An 8,663-nucleotide genomic window follows, 5' to 3' on the forward strand; every position below is an offset into this window, starting at 1 on the left:
ACCATATTTAACGTTGCTAAGGAAACTAAGGGTATTCGGAGCACGAAGCACGGAAAATGTTTTGGGCTATACAATACTTTAAACCAAGTTCGAATGATACACAATTTATATAAAACATAACTCCACATTAAATTGATATTAATAGCATTCTTCTTGAAACATCGAATAACAAATTTAATTGTGATCATAAACGTTATATGTAATGATTGTATTTGATCAAGAAACTTACGCGCGGAAATGCGATGTTAAAACCTTTAAACGGTCGGCTTAAATTGACACTCTTATTCAAAATCAAAACATACAAACTCATAACAAACCTCAATTTGACTGATTAACCTTTAACTACATATAATGCATTTATGGAAAATATTAATTACTGATTACATGATTGTTGCCTTGTATTAAATAGCAGAAAGCGCAAAAGTATTAAATGATTGGTGAATGCTAAAATATTTCCTGTGGTCTACTATAGTCCTATAAGGCATAAATACTGTGTTTTATGCTCATTTCTTTCAATTTAAACTCGGTATCCTTTATAAGAACCATTGTTTTCAATAATTCTTCATCTTTTTTGGAACATTAAACAATAGTATTATTTATGGTAAATCTTATTTGGGAGTAAGAGTGCATCTTTAAGGATGCACGCTTACTCCCAAATAAGATTTACCACAAGAAATACATTTTTTTTAATATACTTAAAAGATGAAAACATGTCGAAAAAAATGGTTCTTATGACAGATACCGAGTTTAATTTAAAAGGAAGGTGCAGAAAACACGGTATTTCTACCTTACGAGACGATAGAAGATCGCAGTAAATATTTCAGCCTTTACCAAACATTTAATATTTGTGCGTTTTCCGCTATTAAATACACGGTTACAATTTTGTTATCAGTAATTGATGTTTCCATAAATGCATTATGTAGTTAGTTGTAAAAGGTTTAATACTCAAAGTTACTGTTTGTTATACATAGGTATGTCTTGATTTTGAATAAGAGTGTCACTTTTACAATTTTGTTCAGTTCACTTTTAAAAATTATAGATCAAAAATGAAACATAACTTGTCCGCTAATTTTGACAGTTTAATGTATGAAATGGCGAGTGCTGAATAAGCAGAATGTTAGCGACCACAACTGTAATGTCCACATCATTAGAAACAATACAAAACAGGTCTTTTGAAGTCTTTAATCATAAAATACCTACCGGGAGTGTATTAATGTAACTAAATGGTCGTCCAGTTTTAGCTTACTAATAACCAAGCTTTCGTTTACAAAGTAAACCCCCCAGTGACAGCATAGAGCATTCGTCGCGCATTTTCAGGAAACTAAAAGAGCCACATAAATGGACCATAAAAACTAATAAAACGTCTAAAAAAGTAATCTAAGTCACATAATGCGAAATACGGTGTAACACATGCGATATCGATAAAACAGAAAAAAGGTTAGCGAAATAAAATGGGCCGGAAATCATGTAATATTAGTGTTTCCCATTCCTAGAGGCAATAGTCAGTATTATTCTCCATTATAATGGTACAGTATTAGTGAACGGATAATGAAATAAGATCGTATTGAGATTCGAAACTCACGAGTTACAGTGTATATCAATCAGTGGTTAGTGTTCACACGGAGCTATTGCAATTAGAAAAAAATGGAAACGTCAGTCTCTTCCTCTAATTTTCCTACGTTCTATACGTGCGTTCTATGATAGTGTAAATGGTGCTATCATGCTATATCTACTCCGAATATGTAACAGACCAAAAGGCCATAAATTAAATACCATTTGGTGTAAGACCTGTTTCTGTTTAAGAACAAATATCACCCGTTTATTTTTGCATGGTTATGCGCCAATTAATCATTCTTTGAACAATTCTTACTTTTAGCAACAGAAGACTATAGCAATGTTATTTATCAAATATAGATGTTGACAAAATTACATTATTGCAATTACTCCATGGGAAGGCCGAACGCATTAAAATCTGACTATCAAGAAAGCTTCCGAAGAAAACGACGGTCGATGTTTCGTTTAGTCATAGATAGTTCGCTATAATCGAGACATTCTCGCCAATTTGAAGCTTATACCGATGTTATGGTTAATTAAAGCAAAAAAAACAACAGCACATAAAAAACATAGTTAAATATACGCTGGTTACATGTATTTCGTTAGTTTGAATTAACGTATCAAAACCACCCTGAAAGAGTGGGATGGTTCTGTTTGCTTCAGAATTAAATCGCTTTCTGCACACGGATATTTGTTCCAAATTCTCTCCTCTGGTATATTCAACATGTAAGAATACTGGAACTAGTTTAGTTTAGAAAACCATAAAGGCCGTTTTAAAACAAGTAGAAATAAACAAATTAACAATCGAATCATGGTCTAAAAAACAAAAAAAACAATTAAATTGTTCAAATATATATGTAAAAAGGTATTTTAAAAAGTGTCATTGCATTTAAAAACGTCCGTTTAATATGTTTTTACTTCAAAACCAAAATATGATCATTTATATTAAGCAAATGATTTTCCTTTTAATGTCAAAATCTCAAACAAAATCTCAAACTAACCGTAATATAAACACAATAGCATAAAGTTTTGAAGCAATGTTCGCATAGTCCAAAGTTCCATACTTAAATACACAACGCTTTAACATGGAGCCTATGTCGCGATACTCCGTCGCAGGGATGTATTAGCTCACACATTGTTTCATTCGAAGTGAAAGTTTCCAAGTAAGTTTTCATTTATATATATATGACTACGTGTCTCCTCTGTGGTATGGGATTTCTGATACCGTTATCTATCGCCGCTGCGGTCTGTAGATGTGCTCCAGCGGTGTGACACTAGATATGATTTAGAACACCTAAAAAATGTCCAATAAATAAGTCATTAATTTTGGATTGAAACAGGATGGTCACGAGAACTTTCTGCCTTGTGAAAAAATAATTGATGCATTCAGTGAGATAGACATGCAGTTGGCACAAACGTCACATTTTTCTCCAAGCATTCCAGCCTAAAATTGCGTTTGGTTGGCCAATGTTGTGCCATGATAGTGATTTCTTTAATTTATTTAATAAAAGAGACATGACAAAAAGACAAAGTAAGACCGTATCGTGTGACTAAGGTGTGAACGAAGCTCATCCCGCATACATAGAACAATAGAGTCCAATATCCCGTACATTAATAGATGACGTCTTCTTTCGATGTCACACTACAACTATCAACACAGACATAGGTTTCATAACTTATATGGGAATAATTCATTTAAAACACATATGATCTGAGCACAGATAAAACAATTAAGGCTTTAAAAATGATCTGTGTGTGTGTGGGGGGGGGGGGGGGTACAATTCATGTACTTTTTTGTTTTGATCATTTAATTCAATGAGTTAAACATAATCATGCTTATTTTAATTTATTTTTTATTTATTTTAAATTATTCCATGTTTATTTCTGGTGACAGGTCTCTCTTGTAAACGTCCTTTTTGTGCTATTTATTTTTACTTTTATTACTTTCATATGATGTTTTCTTTTGCAATTCATTGTAATTTACTATGACTTTTCATATATATATATATATATATATATATATATATATACTTAAACTCGCCAACTTATTGGGACTATAATCCTATCCATATTTATTGGGACCTACTAGATATAATAGTGATACAGGCGTCACTGTCCTATATACAGTATAGATTGACTGTTGGAATGCTATGTATATCAATATACATCAGAAAATCTTGAGACATAGGTACCTTTTTAGTGTCACCAACTTCTTGGGTCAGACCCATCATTTTACTGGGGCTTTAGACCCAATATGTTATATATAATATATAAAATGCATTAAGCTATTGGGTCGAATCGGTATGATTCCACGCTTATCTTTGACACTAGGGCTGATTGAATTTAAAATTTCAAAATGTATGGATTTAGATATAACATGTCTTACTTCTAGTAGACATGATGATCAGATCTGTTAACAAAATTGGATCAGGAACCAATTTCCAAATTGGCCCACCAAGAGGCTTAAGTCGTTTCCTGAAAGTGGGGACAGTTGGAGGCAATCAAAAACTGACAGCAAGACATTAGTTTTTTTAACTGAATATTGTAAAAAGAACTTCTGGATATAAAGAAGTATGAACAATCAACCCTGTAACCAATTTGATATGTAAATAGTTTGGACCCCGTCGAGACAGCATCTGTAGTTGTTTCATCAGGATCCTATTTATTTGCTTTGAAGGTTTATATCACTTTGAAATATAAATAGGTAATTTTGCCTCCGACTTCTAGATAAAATAGAATGTTTGACAATATTGACAATATTGTCAGAAAAGAGCATCAAAATATTTTAGTGATAGTTCTATTATCAATTTTAATTATTACATAATGATTGTCCAATTTGTAGGGCTGTGGATCGCCGGTCAAGTGGCGATCCGATTCGATCCACGAGTCAGAGATGACGATTCACAGATCGAACCACGAATCATCAGCATTAATTAACGACCACATAAACACCTTACGAAAATCATTTTCTTTAAATTTGTGTTGTAAAATAATATCTATTTTGATATTTGTGTTATAGCTTTCATCATCTGTTCATCGAAATTCAGTTTGAAAACTAGATGGGTGTTGTTTTCGAGCATAGCGTCGAAAACAGATGTCTCCCCTAGCATATGTTTGACCTAAAGAATGGGAGACAACTTTGTCATGAAGTAAATTAGAGTAATGGTTCCTGTACAAAGCAATCCCTCTCATTGAACTTTATCATTCTATGAAGTTTTATCAAATTACATCCAATACTTTTCATGGTATGCTCCAAATAAGAAAACGTAGCAAAGGGAAATAACTGTGTAATTAGGTAAAGTAGAGTTATGGCCCCTGCATAATGCATTTCCTCTCATTGAGCTTTACCATTCTATGAAGTTTTATAAAATTCCATCCAGTAATTGTCATAGTATGCTCTGGACAAAGTTAACACTATTTAACTATTGAACAAGGGGAGATAACTCTGCAACAAATTGGCTTAGAGTTATAACTCTTGCAGGATGCACAACTTTACATCGTCATCTATGTTGCAAGTTTCAATCAATTCCTTAAAGTAGTTTCTCAGTTATGCTCTGGACAAAGTACACTATAAAAATATTGAAAAAGGGGAGATAACTCTGCAACAAAATGGCCTAGAGTTATAACTCTTGCAAGGTGCACAACTTCACATCGCCATCTATCTATGTTTCAAGTTTCAATCAATTCCTTCAAGTAGTTTCCGAGTTCTGCTCCGGACAAAAAATTCCCAGAAGAATAAGAAGAAGAACTAGATAAGAAAAAGTAACAAAGGGACATAACTCTGTGATTATGTAATTAAGAGTTATGGCCCCTGAATAATGCATTTCCTCTCATTGAGCTTTACAATTGTATGAAGTTTTATAAAATTCCATCCAGTAGTTGTCATAGTATGCTCTGGACAAAGTTTACACTATTTAACTATTGAACAAGGGGAGATAACTTTGCAACAAAGTGGCCTAGAGTTATAACTCTTGCAGGATGCACAACTGCAGATCGCCATCTATTTATATTCCAAGTTTCCATCAATTCCTTCAAGTAGCTTCTGAGTTCTGCTCTGGACAAAGTACACCATTAAGAAATTGAAAAAGGGGAGATAACTCTGCAAAAAATGGTCTAGAGTTATAACTCTTGCAAGGGGCACAACTTCACATCGCCATCTAGCTATGTTCCAAGTTTCAATCAATTCCTTCAAGTAGTTTCCGAGTTCTGCCTCGGACAAAAAAATTCCCAGAAGACTATGAATAATAAGAATAAGAATAAGAATAACTACAAATACAATATGTCTCCCCCTTTCAGAGAAGGGGAGACATAATAATAACAACACAGCAATGGAAAGATAGCAAATACTAGCAATACCCTTATGACTGTTCTTACTCAGTAGTTTCTTTCTCCTAGTGAATAGCTCACATACGAATCATTTAAGTCAAACGTTAATGCTGGCAAATTATTTATTTTACAAAGCGTGTGTGTATCAGTCCTGTCAACCAATAAGCCCGATTTATTTATTTATTATTTTATATCCATAAAATTATAATTAATTTCTTGTTCATTGTCATTCTGATTTAAGATTTAATTTCAAAACATGTTTTTGTGTTTTGAAAATTCATACAAGAATATCATCGAATCTTATATAATGACAAAGGTTCGTTGCTACCTATAGATTGATTCTTTACTTTCTGTTCAGAAATGAACAGTTTAAAATGGCAAGATAATGAACAAAAACGTTATACTTTGTATAACTTATATAATGTGCAAAAGATTGCGATCCACCGATCTCGGCAATGACGAATATCCGTACACGATTTTTAGGCCTGATTCACGGATATCCAGGTACTCGGATACTCGTAACAGCTCTACCAATTTGGATGATTGGGTTAATCAGTGCAGATAATTCGAATTATGTATACTTTTTATCATGTTTTATACGTTAATAATTGTTACTGTATTGGATAGGGTTAGTATTAATGAAGCTCGTTGTGTTAATAAATCGCTAAACAATAAACATAACTTTTTGTCATTATTATCAACACCTAACCTTAATACGTGTACCACAGTATTTAACCTTTTAATCAATGATGCCATTAAAAGCTTTAACAAACTAAGAAAATCCAGCGTTTTCAAACATTTTGTGGCCATTATACATGTATTTGAGCGTTGCAAATACCTACAGATGGAAACTTTGTGAGACACCGCCAGCTGTGAGAGTCCCAGCATCCAAACTATTTTGCATAAGAATTGACACATCCCATAATTCAATCAGTAATACCAAACCGGAACCGGAAGAGTTGTCAATTTAATCAAGTTCACTACTGTAACCATTATTTACCAGCAAACATTAACGAAACATTAACTCAATGTTAAGGAAATTTCGAAGTCCCTCTGTAACAGTCCCTAGGTCTTGAATGGACCGCTATTCTTGCACACAGTGTGGAGGTCTTAAGAACTTGTGTAAATTACATCGAATGATATCGAGGGATTACTGCCAGAAGGAGCTATGTGCTTCTGGTAGCAACCCCTCGATATACCGGTATAGTGGTATATCATAACAGCGGTAGTAACATTTGCTAGTATAATCGTGAACTTGCAGTTAGAATGAGGTAAAATATGAAAGAACCATTTTAAAAAAATAATTCGGTAATCACTTAACCTATTCATTAGTGATTGTAATCAGCCCCCAAAAAGTTCGTCGATTAATCAGTGGTCAAAGTTGACGATTAATCGACTAAAGTCAACTAAAAGGGACAGTATTAATGTTTGTGAGAAAAGTTGCAAAACTTCATTAGAACTAATGTTGTAAAGGTTAAATGACTACTATAATACTCTTTGATGCTTGATACAGTATTGTTATCCCCCGACACAAAAGTTGGGGGTATATAGGAGGATATAGAGAACTTATAGAAAAATACTTTCTTTCAATTAAAAACTAGTGATAAAAGTGCAGTATTTTTTCGAAGGCAAAGACGCATGCCTTCTACAGTACTAATGAAGCATTTTCGGGTTTGGGCAAATTTCGTCAACGAATATTTGCGGCCGTCATCGTCAAGTCAGAGGGCTACTCGTCAACGATTCGTTGACTTTCTGATTAATCAGTACATCACTACTATTCATGCCTGAATTAATAGTGGGATTTTCCAATTTATTCCACGGAACAGTCTATTTTGATACAATAAGGACAAACTTTCCAAAGTGTTAAGATTTTTGATTTTTTTGGAAATTTCAGGTTGAGCAAACATAGTCCGCTTATCTGGGTCTACACCATTTGCCTATGTCTACTTTTGTCGACTTTAGGCATAAGTGCGTTAAAACAAAAGTGCAGATAGTTCCTTGAGCATTAGCCTTAAAATGGACTTTTCCATGCGATCTATAAAGACAAATTCAGTCTGAGATTTTGGGGGATTTTTTTGAGAAAAAAATATGAATAAATCTAATTTTTTTACAAAAAGTGAAACCCTGATCAGAGGGCTCCATCAGGAGCCCTCTGATCTGGTTTACACGTTTTTGCAAAGGACGCTGAAACTCGTCGCTAGGGCTGAATGGGCTAAGCGAGCACGTGTCACACTGACCGTCTACGCAGTTTCATTTTTTTTCAGGACACTAAACATTTTAATGGCTTAGCTCTACAATAAGCTGAAAAGCACAGGACTGCAGATCTAAAACGGCTGAAAAATGACGTTGTGTGGGAAAAGGACCTTATGGAGGGACACAATGTGCAAGATTTGACCAGACGCCTCGTTCTGCCCGGCGGCTGATCAAAGCCTGCACTTTTTGTCACATAGGACTGTATAGTCTAGTAGAAAAACATTGTATCACTCTGTGTGCAGTATAAACTATTAATATCAACATAAACGTGTGAAAGCAGCTGCTTTATGACGTACGTCATGGATTGTTCCGCAATAAGGTCCTTTTCGCAGATGACGTCCAATGTTTTTGTCGCTATATTAAGAGGCTGCGGCCACACATAATTTTGCTTACGATAGTTTAACCCTGAACCCGCCGATAAAATTATCGTCTGCTTAATCCAAACTGCTTCAATCTAGGAAATTGTGGAAATATGTCTTGGTATCTGTGAAGTTGCATAGGGGCATTTTCAATGCATCTAAAAACAAGAA

Source organism: Mya arenaria, chromosome 8, assembly GCF_026914265.1.
Source record: "Mya arenaria isolate MELC-2E11 chromosome 8, ASM2691426v1".
Lineage (NCBI taxonomy): Eukaryota > Metazoa > Mollusca > Bivalvia > Myida > Myidae > Mya > Mya arenaria.